This window comes from Oncorhynchus mykiss, chromosome 1 (assembly GCF_013265735.2).
Source record: "Oncorhynchus mykiss isolate Arlee chromosome 1, USDA_OmykA_1.1, whole genome shotgun sequence".
Classification (NCBI taxonomy): Eukaryota; Metazoa; Chordata; class Actinopteri; order Salmoniformes; family Salmonidae; genus Oncorhynchus; species Oncorhynchus mykiss.
The window spans coordinates 52,448,547-52,463,538 of NC_048565.1; the positions used below are offsets into that span (position 1 = coordinate 52,448,547).

At 42.7% G+C, this 14,992-nt stretch overlaps 1 pseudogene; it reads right to left on the reverse strand.

Annotated features, from left to right (window-relative positions):
* Positions 1-10,710: 10,710 nt before the first annotated feature.
* On the reverse strand, positions 10,711-13,576 carry LOC110532407 (annotated as a pseudogene).
* Between the last annotated feature and the right edge of the window lie 1,416 nt (positions 13,577-14,992).

Genomic DNA, 14,992 nt, shown 5'->3' on the forward strand with positions numbered 1-14,992 from the left:
AGGGGTGAGTGAAAGGTTATTTACAAATTTAACCGTTTATAAACAATTTATAATCCGATTTATAATTTTGGATGTATGTGTAATCACGAATTATAATGGAGGTGCATAAACAAAAACAACATGTTTACAGTATACAATGTTTGCCTATTATCTGTCACCCTTCAGGCAGAAACAGCACATTAGTGCCTCTATTTGCAGGATTTCTCAATTTAAAAAAAGCACAACATGTTGTCTTAAGTCAACAAAGTCGGGAACTGCTGGGCAAGTCTGTCTCACTGTCTATGCTATTGGATAGAGAGCAATCACTGCTGCTGTTCACCCCATGTTACTGGGGATATACCAGAGACAGAGGGTTGTTCATATTGCAACCATACACCGGGCTCCCGAGTGGTGCAGCAGTCTAAGGTACTGCATCTCAGTGCTAGAGGTGTCCCTACAGACACCCTGGTTCGATTCCAGGCTGTATCACAACCGGCCGTGATTGGGAGTCCAACAGGGCGGACAATTGGCCCAGAGTCGTCTGGGTTTGACCGGAGTAGGCTGTCATTGTAAATAAGAATTTGTTCTTAACGGACTTGCCTAGTTAAAATAATAATCATCTCGAATGCCGGTTCACCGGTATGACCAAAATCACGAACCACTTTTTTTGTTGTTCAAGCACTCAAGAACTGTTGTCCGCTAAATATGAAAATAATCTGTTTGCATCTGCCATATTGTCTGTCCAATATCCAGACGACCTCTCCCTAGAGATTTCTATACAGTTCATCTGTTTCCGTAACGTGTTGAGGCCGGCAATTAAGGAGAATGAGAGGCTTAATTAAAGATATTGCAGAACAGCGGTATTTCAAGCACCACTGCCTTCTGCTACCAGTTTCCCTGATTTTTCGACAGCGATCAAGCTGTTTTTACCATCCCTGTAACTGTCGCTTCTGCGGAGAGGTCGTTTTCTAAACTAAAACTCATAAAGAACTACCTAATGAAGCATTAGGCTCTCGGTCTGATATGTGCTGAGTAAAATCTACTCATTGCACTGGCGCCGTCATTGCCTTGACCACGGCATTTGTTCACTGATATCCCCTTATACTTTCAATCAGTTGCATTTTTTATTTTTCAAGGTCTTTCAGTCCGATTCATGAAGCCCGAGAAACAAACACTTAGCTTCCTAGTACATGGACCGTTTTTTTATGAATGACTTTTTGGAGGGTTACTGCGGGGGGCTGCCCGACACTCCAGTTTTCAGAACTCGGGATAAGACCCAGATGCAGACAGCTAGAGTCACAGATGTTTATTGACCCAAACAGGGGGCAGGCAAAAGATAGGTCAAAGGCAGGCAGAGGTCTGTAATCCAGGGCAGAGTCAAAAAGGTACAGAACAGCGGGCCGGCTTGGGGTCAGGACAGGCAGAGGTTCGTAAACGGGTCAGAGTCAGGCAGGTACAGAACGGCAGGCAGGCTCGGGGTCAGGGCAGGCAGAATGGTCAGAACCAGGGAAACTAGGGTACTGTCATGACTTCCACCGAAGTCGGTCCCTCTCCTTGTTCGGGCGGTCACCAACCTTCTAGCCATCATTGATCAATTTTTCATTTTCCATTGGTTTTGTCTTGTCTTCCTTCACACCTGGTTCCAATCCCATCACTTACATGTTGTGTATTTAACCCTCTGTTTCCCCTCATGTTTTGTCGGAGATTGTTTTATTGTATGTTTGTGCAAGTCATGTGTCGGTGTGCGACGGGTTTTGTACCCACTTATGTTATTTTTTGTATATTTTGGTTTTTGGAGTTTTATGAGCATTTATTTAATGACTCTGTTTTTCCAAGTTCGTTTTCCTGCGCCTGACTTCCCTGCCACCGACACTTACCCATTACAGGAACAGAACTTGAGCAAGCAGGGAGACAGGAAAACACGCTGGTAAGATCTGACAAGACAAGACGAACTGGCAACAGAAAAACAGAGAACACAGGTATAAATACACTAGGGATAATGAGGAAGATGGCTGACACCTGTAGGGGGGTGGAGACGAGCACAAAGACAGGTGAAACAGATCAGGGTGTGACACCAGTGATTGCACCAATAATCATGATGAAGCAGTATCCTATGGGATGATCCTATTCACATCTAAGGCGGCTCTGATGATCTGGTCATGTGACTCTTGAAAGAAGGACATTTCGTCTCAATTCAACCCTGAGCGAGTCAGTGAATCACTCAGGCACAGCCTCTCAGTGCATGTTGATGTTCCAACACATGCATTATCTCTGGTTTAGCACAAGAAGCCATCGGCAGCCTGCCATGGCGGAACCAAAGAATTAGAAGGATTCATTCTAATTCTTTGGATGGAACCAACCACATCATGCTAGACAGTCACTCTACTGGAAATGGTCACTGTCTGCACGCAAGTTACTATGGTTTAACGTTACTCTGTTTGGGAGGGATTCAATATTTCACTTCTGTGTTTGGAGACATTGGATCAGCATTCTTGTCGGGTCTTCTGTTAGTACCTTTCATGTAGGGAAGCTAATGGTCCATCATGTATGACATTCCTGGGAGTGTGTAAACTTGCATTTTTATTAGCATTTTTGTATGTTCTCTATAGTTACGTTCTTGAAAATGTACCAATTTACCAATTTGGCCACTTGGAGGCCACTTGGGTATTTTTGGGCAACTCGTGAGGGACATCTGGGTGACTTTGTGCTAAATGTCATGTACCTCGCTCATTCTTGAAGTTATCAGTCTGAAACTTTGCACATACGCTGTTTCCCTCAAGTGGAAACAATCTAAATTACCTCCAGCTTCCTATCTGAATGTATGGCTTTTATTTTTCATGTCAAAGATAATGCAATAAAAATAGAAAATGTGTTTTTTTGGTTTGTGTTATCATATACCAGATCTATTGTGTTGTGTTTTCCTACATTCATTTCACATTTAGACAACTTCAAAGTGTTTCCTTTCAAATAATATCAAGAATATGCATATCCTTGCTTCAGGTCCTGAGCTACAGGCAGTTAGATTTGGGTATGTCATTTTAGGTGGAAATTGAAAAGAAGGGTCTGATCCTTAAGAGGCTTAAATAAGCCTGATTTGGCAAAAAAAAAACAACACCCTTAATTTTGCTTCTAACTACCACACACTGGGCAAACCCACAGGCTGCCTTACTGTGTGTTAGCCAAATTTAGATTTTTGGTTATGTTGAGAACTGGAGCATGTAATAATAAAGAAATTATTTCAATTGGACAGTTATTATAATTTGGAAAAGGAACAGAAGTAACTGATCCAACATTTGAGAAAATAAGGCCGGGTTAATGTCAGAATACATGGGAAATGATCTCTCTTGTTTTCGAACCATCTCACTGCTGTTCAGATTTGGATACAGAAAAGGTTGGTCCAACATAGGGCAATCTGATTTGCTATTTTATGAAAAACAATACAAAAACACAGATAATCAATAAAAAGCACAATAACAGGATTTTCAGAATGAATACATACCATATACTACTCATAAAGTGTAGCAGTCAGTGTATCCCGTCCTCCTCTCCTGTACCCTGCAGTCCTGTTCAGTTGTAAGGGACCAGGGAAATTAATAGCCTATAATTAAGGCCTATTGTTATTACCGAATTAAGTCATATTCTTTCTATGGACTAGAATGGGATGGTCGATCTAGTAATTATATTTCTATGTCTTCAGTCCTGTCCTCCTATATCATACTATACACTGCAGCCCTTATGCTCTTTATGAGTAGTAAGGGACCTGGGGACTCCTGCTACTGTATGCGTCTCATAAAAATACAATTTCTATTGACTTGAATGGGGATGCCCATTGTAGTAATTATTTTTATATTTCTTCAGTCCTCCACCTGCAGCCCTACGTATTATCAGTTGTAATGGACCATGGTATCCATGCTATGTCTTCCATAGAAATGTAAATACTACAATTACTATCATTGTATTTCTATTGACTTAAATGGGGATGCCCATTCTAGTAATTCTATTTCTGTCTTCAGTACTGCTCCTATACCCTGCAGCCCCGCTCATTATTAGTTGTAAGGGACTCCGCCCAGTACCACGTTAGAAAATACTGTAATTATGCTCCCCTTCTCTCCTCTCAGACTGCCTGTAGATACATCTGTGGATCATCTCAGTCTGAGTAAAATATTCACTTAATTTCCTCCTGGATGCAAATGATCTGGAAAAATACTAAAAGGACTATTACTGTAGGAGTTCATGTATAGAGTATGGGTAGCTATAGGGGTGAATGGCCCTCTAGCATGAGCCTACCTGACCTCATTGTTGAGCTATAAAGACAGGTGTAACAATGTTGGTCCTGTTAATGTCAGAGGTCCCTCTGGAGAACAACACTTCATATTCAAGCACCATCTATAACACAGACTCAGAAGAGCTCCGAAAACAGACATGTACCTTACTCATCATTTGTTTGATGGCGCTAAATTGAACAGGTCTCATGAATCTGGTGCGTGCAAGCTGAGCGAGTGCAGGCTTCATCACCAGCCAGGAGCCAGGTCTGTTTTCTGAATGAGTCAGTGTTTACCTGCCTTATCACAACAACAAGCTAGGGAGGGATGAGCATAGAGAAGCGAGACGCACACACACACACACACAGAACCATCGTTGCCAAGGAAGCCGACCCTGAAATAACCTAGCTGGGATTCTAATGAATGTGATCCCATCTGAATGATGATTATATAACTAAATCAAAACCGCAGATCACAAGGGCTGAACTGAAGCCCAAACACACATCCAAACACACGTATAATGTCAGCATCTAATGTCGGTGCGCTGACATTATACTGCATACTCACCGAAGTTAGTTTTGACATTAACCTCAACAGGAAGGCTGGTGGATACATCACCCTACAGCTTAATGTTGAAACTGTAGACAGACATCTCCCTTCTTTAGCCTTCTGACAAGGTATAGAAGGGCCTATAGTCCCATATACTTAGTGTTGCCATTTGTTCCACCATTGTCAAGCCGTGCAATATACAGTATACAGATTCCTGTGGGACCAATGAGGGTGTATATAAATATCAATATCTATGTATGGGACTAGGCTGAGAGAGGCTGAAATAGCCTACTGTATAAGCAACATCCTCTATCTAAAACAACTCCTCCCCCCCGATCCACTATTCACTTCAAAACCAATTAAGAGCTAATGAGCAAGGATATTCACTGCGGCTGAATCCCAGGGATAACTGAGTGCCAGTGACACCCCAAGCGTAAAAACAACATTACGTAACATGACACAAGTGTTCAGATGGAAGGGAGTGAGAACACCGCGTCTGTCAAAATCCCAATCTAAATACACATCAAGATGTGTTCTCAAAACCAATAGAAAAATGCAGAGTACCACTGATATGCTACTGTAATTCCATTTCAATGAAAGCACCACCTGCCATTACTGTCTGGCATGTCTGTGGCTGTTATCTTCGTGACTCATTATTTCTAAACCCAATTATTGTACGTTCCTAGAGGAAAGGTAATGACTACAGCAACATTAGCAGAGCTGTTGGTGCATAGAGCAATCGAGTTGTATCTTATAGGAGCCTAGATATGATATTTCTCATCATATGTAATGATTTATGTTAATACATTATGGGGGTGGGAGTGTGTGTTCTGACACAAGTACGGACTTTGCTGTGCCTCCATGCGTGTAAGCAGGTGCTGGAGAGGAGAGCTGTGGCCGCCCAGTGTTTATGCTCTAGGGAGGGTGTCTGAGTGTCTGAACAGAGACTTGCACAGTCATCTCATCTCACCTTCTCCTTTTGGTTGCATGTTTGACACAGCTGGCTCAGGAAAACACCTTCACGCACACGCACACGCACACGCACACGCACACACACACACACACACACACAGGCAACAGCTGGCGGCTTCTCATGTGTGTCGATGGTTATATAAGTATGAATATATAAATATGAATCCTCCATAAGCTCAGTAGGATCCCAGTGAATTGAACACCCAGGGTGAAAGCTTAGGCGTCTGCATTTACATTGCAGTGGAATTTAGAAGTGGGTTGTAAATGTGCTCGTGTGCACGTGCCGTGTCACCCATGAAAGCATGGTTAAACAAAACACTAACAAAAACACAACCAGGACATACTCTTCCTTCCTGATGAACAAGTTGTCTGTGAATTGAAAAAACAGCAGCACTCAAAATATAACATTCATAACAACGAGGCAAGAAGAGACAGTGTTTCAGTGACACACTTTAATTACACAACACACACACACACACACACTCCAGACCTGAAATCATTCAAATACTTTGAGCGTTTGCTTGAGCTTGCCTGGAGTGCCAGTTGGGCGGGGTTTGTCGAACTATTCTATTGGTTCCATTGCATCAGGCAAGCTCAATCGAGCACAGTTGAGTGTGCGATAGTGTTTGAACCCAGGTCTGTTGGAAAACGGCACATTGGAGATGGGAAAGTGCTCATGATAACCTGTTATTAGTGGCTCTATAACATCTATAACATTGCTCATGCAGATAAATGATGAAAGAATCTAAATGACTTTGAGCATAAGAAAATCTCAAAATCTAAGCAAAAACAGCATGGATTAAAATCTCCTCTAAAGCTAAAATAATACAGAATTGCAAGACTTCATTTTTGTTCATTCGGGAGCATTTTCAATCTTAATGCATTTTCAAACTATACCCAACACAAATATAAACGCAACATGTAAAGTGTTGGTCACATGTTTAATGAGCAATACAAGTTTATTTTACACACCACAGATTTCTCAAGTTCTGAGGGAGCATGCAATCAGTATGCTGACTGCAGGAATGTCAACTAGAGCTATTGCCAGAGAAGTGAATGTTAATTTCTCTACCTTAAGCCGCCTCTAACATTGTTTTAGAGTATTCATTAGTACGTCCTCACAACCGCAAACCACACCAAACTTGGACTTCCACATCCGGGCATCTTCATCTGCGGGATCGTCTGAGACCAGCCACCCGGACTGGACTAATGAAACTGTCGGTTTGCAGAAGAATTTCTGCACAAACTGTCTGTTATTTAATTAGGCAAGTCAGTTAAGAAGAAAATCTTATGTACAATTACAGCCCACCACGGCCAAACCCGGACAATTGTCTGCCGCCCTATGGGACTCCCAATCACGGGCAGATACAGCCTGGATTGAAACTAGGGACTGTGGTGACAACTCTTGCACTGAGATGCAGTGCCTACGACCGCTGTGCCACTCGGGAGGCAGGCATAAGCTAAGGACAACAAGCACAATTGCATTTTAGCAGATGTTATTGCGGGTGTAGCGAAATGCTTGTATAAGCGCCATCCTCTATCTAAACCACTCATCCCCCCCCCCCCCCCCCCCCCGATCCACTATTCACTTCAAAACCAATTAAGAGCTAATGAGCAAGGGTATTCACTTCGGCTGAATCCCAGGGATAATTGAGTGCCAGTGACACCCCAAGCGTAAAAACAACATTACGTAACATTACATAAGTGTTCAGATGGAAGGGAGTGAGAACACCGCATCTGTCAAAATCCAAATCTAAATACACATCAAAATGTGTTCTCAAAACCAATAGAAATATGGCGAGTACCATTGATATGGTACTGTAATTCCGTTTCAATGAAAGCACCACCTGCCATTACTGTCTGGCATGGCTGTGGCTGTTATCTTCGCGAGTCATTACTTCCAAACCCAATTACCATCCTGGAGGAAAAGTAATGACTACAGCAAATGTAGCAGAGCTGTTGGTGTGTGGAGCAATCTAGTTTGAATGCACAGAGATAATGTGATGAGATACTGAGGCCCATTGTCGTGCCATTCATCCGGCGCCATCACCTAATGTTTCAGCATGACAATGAATGGCACCACGCCACAAGTGTCTGTACTGTAATTCCTGGATCTGTAAGCTGAAAATGTCCCAGTCGTCCTGCATACTCACCAGACATGTCATCCATTGAGCATGTTTGGGATGCTCTGGATTGATGTGTATGACATCAACTACGCACAGCCATTTAAGAGGAATGGGACAACATTCATTTTTTTCAGTGTATAATTACAATTTTAAAATAGTAATACGCATAGTCAAGTCATTATTCTAATGATGCATTCTGAAAATCACACAGAGTGAACATTTTGAAGCTTATACATCCATATACAATACAGAACCTATCCATCCCGATTAGACCTCGGGGCTTTAAAGCAGCTGTATGTACAAGCTAGCCAGGTCTGTGACTAAAATGTTTCTCAAAATAAAATTATTTCTACAGAATATGTCCAAAATTACACCCTGATGCACAGTTGAAGTCGGACGTTTACATACACTTAGTCATTCAAACTTGTTTTTCAACCACTCCACAAATGTCTTGTTAACAAACTATAGTTTTGGAAAGTCGGTTAGGACATCTACTTTGTGCATGACACAAGTCATTTTTCCAACAATTGTTTCCAAACAGATTATTTCACTTCTAATTCACTGTATCACAATTCCAGTGGGTCAGACGTTTACAGACACTAAGTTGACTGTGCCTTTTAACAGCTCGGAAAATTCAAGAAAACGATGTCATGGCTTTAGAAGCTTCTGATAGGCTCATTGACATCATTTGAGTGAATATATTTCAAGGCCAACCTTCAAACTCAGTGCCTCTTTGCTTGACATCATGGGAAAATCAAAAGAAATCAGCCAAGATCTCAGAAAAAAAATTGTAGACCTCCACAAGTCTGGTTCATCCTTGGGAGCAATTTCCAAACGCCTGAAGGTATCACGTTCATCTGTACAAACAATAGTTTGCCAGTTTAAACACCATGGGACCACGCAGCCGTCATACCGCTCAGGAAGGAGATGCGTTCTGTCGTCTAGAGATGAACGTACTTTGTAGCGAGAAGTGCAAATCAATCCCAGAACAACAGCAAAGGACCTTGTGAAGATGCTGGAGGAAACAGGTACAAAAGTATCTATATCCACAGCAAAACAAGTCCTATATCGACATAACCTGAAAGGCCGCTCAGCAAGGAAGAAGCCAAAACTGCCATAAAAAAGCCAGACTAGGGTTTGCAACTGCACATGGAGACAAAGATCGTACTTTTTTGAGAAATGTCCTCTGGTCTGATAAAACAAAAATAGAACTGTTTGGTCATAATGACCATCATTGTTTTTGGAGGAAAAAGGGGAAGGCTTGCAAGCCGAAAAACTCCATCCCAACCGTGAAGCACTGGGGTGGCAGCATCATGTTGTGGGGGTGCTTTGCTCAGGAGGGACTGGTGCACTTCACAAAATAGATGGCATCATGAGGTAGGAAAATTATGTGGATATATTGAAGCAACATCTCAAGACATCAGTCAGGAAGTTTGGTCGCAAATGGACAATGACCCCAAGCATACTTCCAAAGTTGTGGCAAAATGGCTTAAGGACAACAAAGTCAAGGTATTGGAGTGGCCATCACAAAACCCTGACCTCAATCCTAGAGAAAATGTGTGGGGAGACCTGAAAAAACGTGTGCGATCAAGGAGGCCTACAAACCTGGCTCATTTACACCAGCTCTGTGTCACGCCCTGACCATAGAGAGACATTGTTTCTCTATGGTGTAGTTGGTCAGGGCGTGACTAGGGGGTATTCTAGTTTATTATTTCTATGTTGTGTTCTAGTTAATTTTTTCTATGTTGGTGTTTTGTATGATTCCCAATTAGAGGCAGCTGGTAATCGTTGTCTCTAATTGGGGATCATATTTAAGTAGCTATTTTTTCATACTGTGTTATTTTGTGTTTGTGCATGTGCACCACGTAGTCACGTTTCGTTGTTCGTTTATTGTTTTGTTTTGCTTAAGTTCCCATTGTTAATAAAGATGTGGAACTCTACTTACGCTGCGCCTTGGTCCAGTTCTTACGACAACCGTGACACTCTGTCAAGAGGAATGAGCCAAAATTCACCCAACTTATTGTGGGAAGCCTGTGGAAGGCTACCCGAAACGTTTGACCCAAGTTAAGCATTTTAAAGGCAATGCTACCAAATACTAATTGAGTGTATGTAAACTTCTGAACCACTGGGAATGTGACGAAATAAATAAAAGCTGAACTAAATCATTCTCTCTACTATTATTTTGACATTTCACATTCTTAAAATAAAGTGGTGATACTAACTGACCTAAGACAGGGAATCTTTACTAGGATTAAATGTCAGGAATTGTGAAAAACTGAGTTTAAATGTATTTGGCTAAGGTGTATGTATACTTCCGACTTCAACTGTATGTACCAATATCACCGCCAGTAATGAAACGATCAAATCAAGGATCACTAGCTGCATTGGTGTTAAAACGTGCACGATACAGAAATGTCAAGTGACCCGCCATTATAATAACGCAAGTGACTTTCCAGTCAATTGCATTCTTTCTCTGAGCCGTTCGTTCAAGTAAAACCTTGATACCAACCATTGCACGTGACAAGCTAGTGATTGTCAACGTTTGTTTGCATTACATTCTTGTTGTTTACAATGTTTGTTTTACGTGCCTGTTGAAATTGAGTTATTGATTGGTGGTAGATTGGGTTCAAGTAAAAAAAGTGAAACCAATTTCAATCAAAAAAACATCCCAGTTATTTTATGAAAATAGAAATAATTACAGCGTGAGGATATACTGCCTGTCGTAGCCTTATAGGAGTGCGTGCTTCAGTGTATAGTTGAGTCCAGTTTTAGGCGAAGGTGGGGTTATGTTGTTTGGTGGTCAAGCATCAGCCCAGACCCACCTACAGCTTACAGTTGAAGATGGGCATACCATCGTACATGCCATGTTTGAGCTTAGCTCAGGTTTCCAGCTTTTGGACAGGGCTCTTTTCCCTGGTGAGTATCCTGGCAGGTTTCTGCAGCTTCTCCAGTTTCCTGTCCAGGTAGTGGAGGCCCTTGGCCTGCAGCATTTCAGTTTCTCACCACGGCTCTCGTCCAGGGTGATGTTCTTGTTCATATAGGGGTTGAAGCGCAAGCACGAGTCGGGGAGAAAGGAGGGCGTCCAGCATAACGTGGACCTCTGGGAGGGAGCGAAGGAGTGAGGCGAAGTATAATCAAGTTATCGATGCATCTAGTTAAGTATTAGTTATTGTAAGTGGAAAAATTAGCCGTGGGAGAGGACGGCATGGTGAACCACTGGAGACATAGAAGGGGAGGAGAAGGGGGGGTGAGAGTGAGGGCACACGTATGTATGTAGATGTGTATTTACAGGCACACAAACACACACATGGACTCACATTCAAACACACCACATTGGACATTGGTTGACATACAGTATAAATATTCAACCCCACATGACAAATAAACCTAATAGTCACAACATGCGTAAACAGTCTGAAGTCAAAAGAGCTTGAGGGAGTCAAGAGATCAAGCTAGTCAAACCCATTCTGTCAGCAACATTGACAGGATCGCGTGATTTCAGATGGGCTAACATTTAGTGGCGAGGATCTGTGAGCTCTGACAGTGTCAGAAGCAGGGTTATTCAGGGTGCAGACGTCTGAGCGAGTGTTGTTTCTCAATGGTGTGTGTGTGTGTGTGTGTGTGTGTGTGTGTGTGTGTGTGTGTGTGTGTGTGTGTGTGTGTGTGTGTGTGTGTGTGTGTGTGTGTGTGTGTACATGCATGTGTGTGTGTTAGGGGAGGGTTGTTTCTCAGAGTATATTCAGTCATGGATGTGTTAAAATGGCGTGTCTGTAGTGGTAGAAACAGCAACACACACACATACACATAGAAATAATAGGCTAGATGTGCCTGAAGGAGCTGGTAACAGCAGCTGTTTGTGTCAATGTTCCCAGAGAAATGTGAGAGAGGTTGCTAAGACACGGGTTCCATTATAGCTACAACACGATTCTCAAACTACACGTCTGGGGGCTGTTATTATCACTATATCTAACGGTCACATCAGTTCTCACTACTTTTCTCACTAAGATATGAACAGATTAAGTGAGTGGTTGCAGTTTATACAAGCCTGACGGAGGGCCACAGCCCTGTAAATACTTCAACAGCTGTTTGTGTCACCTTTAAGTTCCCACAGAGGAGTGAATGAGTGAGTCTTAGATCAGGAGCTGAAACATGTTCCATTATAGTATGTAATAAATGCATGATTGAGTTTGACTCTGTTCAACACACTTTTAAGAGAACATATCTGGATGCTGTGTATTCAGGGTTCAACCAATGGGAAAGGGTGATAGCTAGTAAGTTGTACAACTGAATGCCTTCAAACAAAATGTGTCTTCTCCAGAAAGGTGCAGGGGGCTGCCTTAATCAACATCCACAGCGCCAGGGAACCAGTGAGTTAAGTGCCTTGCTCAGGGGTAGAACAACAGATTCTTAACGTGTCAGCTCAGGGATTCAAACCAGCAACCTTTTAGTTACTAGTCTACCTACCTAGCGGTTAGCTGCTCGGTACGATATAGTTATGACCACAAGCTCTCTAAGATGATGGAAGAGGGAGCGTTTTTAGTGGTGAATTTTCTAAGTGACCTCATTCCAATACACACTCCCCCCTAGCGATATGTGATCAATTCCGGCATGCACATTATGGCGTGCTCCTACTGCACTGCAAACGACATGTATTGTTTTACATTTACATTTTAGATTAGGTCTACTGTGCGTCTGCTGTGCCGCTGCTGCTGCTCTCTGCAGGGTGCTCCTGTAGTTCAGACAGGACAGGTTATTTATACCCACCAGATGAACATGCTTAAAACCCAGATTTCCTATTTTCCTTCTCAAAAACTCTGCTTCCACCACAGCTGCGACCTCCTCGTCCGCTTCTCAGCGTGTCCCGGGGTGTAGCGTTCGGCCTGTGTTGATGTGCGCGCAGACAAGGAAGGTTTTGAGTGTTTGTCTTTCTGTGTCGTGCAGCCGGTTGGTTTACAGCGACTGCCAAGTAGATCCGAAGACATCCGGGGGCTGTGTGTGTGTGTGCACGTTTCACTCTAAATCGCCGACTTCATTCCATCCCGGAGCAAATGTGAAGAGAATCAAAGTGATCATTTGACCATAGTTACACTGGGGGTGTATTACTGAGGCGATGTCGAAATGTCAGTATTCGACGTCCATCCATGTCTGAGGGCGTCGGGAGATGACGTGGGAAACGGCCACTAGAGGCAACAGTGAGCGTTTTTGGGGGTTTGCGGTTTTGCTATGGCGTTGTGGACGGGGATGGCGGATGGACATAAGCATCTGGTTGGAAAGGTTGCATGTTTGTTTTAAGCTTATCCTTAACCCTTGCCTCATCTATTCCGAGTTAATGCCTAACCTGAAGAATTCGTAGTTAATGCCTAAACCTAACCCCTAACCTTAAAATGCCAAGTTAATGCCTAAACTTGACCTTAAACACTTTGAAATGTGTCATTTGGAACAACTTCGAAATTTGACGTTTGAGAAACAGTCTAATTTTGACATGATGTGTCCAAACATAGGCTGCTTTTAGAAATCTAACATGCTTTTTAGTTCAGGACTAGGCTTAATCTGTGTCTAGGAAACTGGATCAAAAAGTACAACGGCCCAGACAGATGTCAAGTTACCCTCTGTGTCTGTGGCAGAGGTGATGACATTGGGGAGCTTGGTCTTGAGGCTGGTGTAGGTGGTGTTGTTCTTGCCGGCCATCTCCACGCGACCCGTACCCAGGGATACCACACACTGCACAGACGTGTTGGGCCACAGGCACTTACATTCATGGATAGCTAACGTTGTGGGGTTGTTGATGAGGAGGAAGAAACAAGGGGAGGGTCATTTGTGAACATTTGAACATCTTGGCCATGTTCTGTTATAATCTCCACCCGGCACAGCCAGAAGCGGACTGGCCACCCCTCATAGCCTGGTTCCTCTCTAGGTTTCCTCCTAGGTTTTGGCCTTTCTAGGGAGTTTTTCCTAGCCACCGTGCTTCTACACCTGCATTGCTTGCTGTTTCGGGTTTTAGGCTGGGTTTCTGTACAGCACTTTGAGATTTCAGCTGATGTAAGAAGGGCTATATAAATACATTTGATTTGATTTGAGGGACGAGAGAATGAGAGAGCGAGAGAACATCAATTGACATACCAATTAGGATCTGGCTAAAAATACTTGAAATAGTTATAGAACCCATTGCCCTTTATGGTTGTGAGGTCTGTGGTCTGCTCACCAACCAAGAATTCACAAAATGTGATAAATACCCAATTGAGACCGCATGCAGAATTCTGCAAAAAATATCCTCTGTGTACAACGTAAAACACGAAATAATGCAAGCAAAGCAGAATTAGGGCGATTCCCACTAATTATCCAAATCCAGAAAAGAGCGGTTAGATTCTACAACCATCTAAAACAAAACGATTCCCAAACTTTCCATAACAAAGCCATCACCTACAGAGAGATGAACCTGGAGAAGAGTCCCCTAAGCAAGCTGGTCCTGGGGCTCTGTTCACAAACACAAACAGACCCCACAGAGCCCAATGACGGCAACACAATTAGACCCAACCAAATCATGAGAAAACAAAAAGATAATTAACAAAAAAAACAGAGCAAACTAGAATGCTACTTGGCCCTAAACAGAGAGTACACAGTGGCAGAATACCTGACCCAAACTTAAAGAAAACTTTGCCTATGTACAGACTCAGCATTGCCTTACTATTGAGAAAGGCCACCATAGTCTCCTGAGAGCCAGGTCTGCCTATGTGAACATTGCCCACAAAAACTGAGCTGCACTTCCTAACCTCCTGCCAAATGAATGACAATATTAGAGACACATATTTCCCTCAGATTACACAGATCCACAAAGAATTAGAAAACAAACCCAATTTTGATAAACTCCCATATCTACTGGGTGGAATACCACAGTGTGCCATCACAGCAGCAAGATTTGTGACCTGTTGCCACAAGAAAAGGGCAACCAGTGAAGAACAAACACCATTGCAGATACAACCCATATGTATGTTTATTTATTTTCCCTTCTGTACATTCACTATTTGCACATCGTTACAACACTGTAAATATACATAATATGACATTTGAAATGTCTATATTCTTTTGGAACTTCTGTGAGTGTAA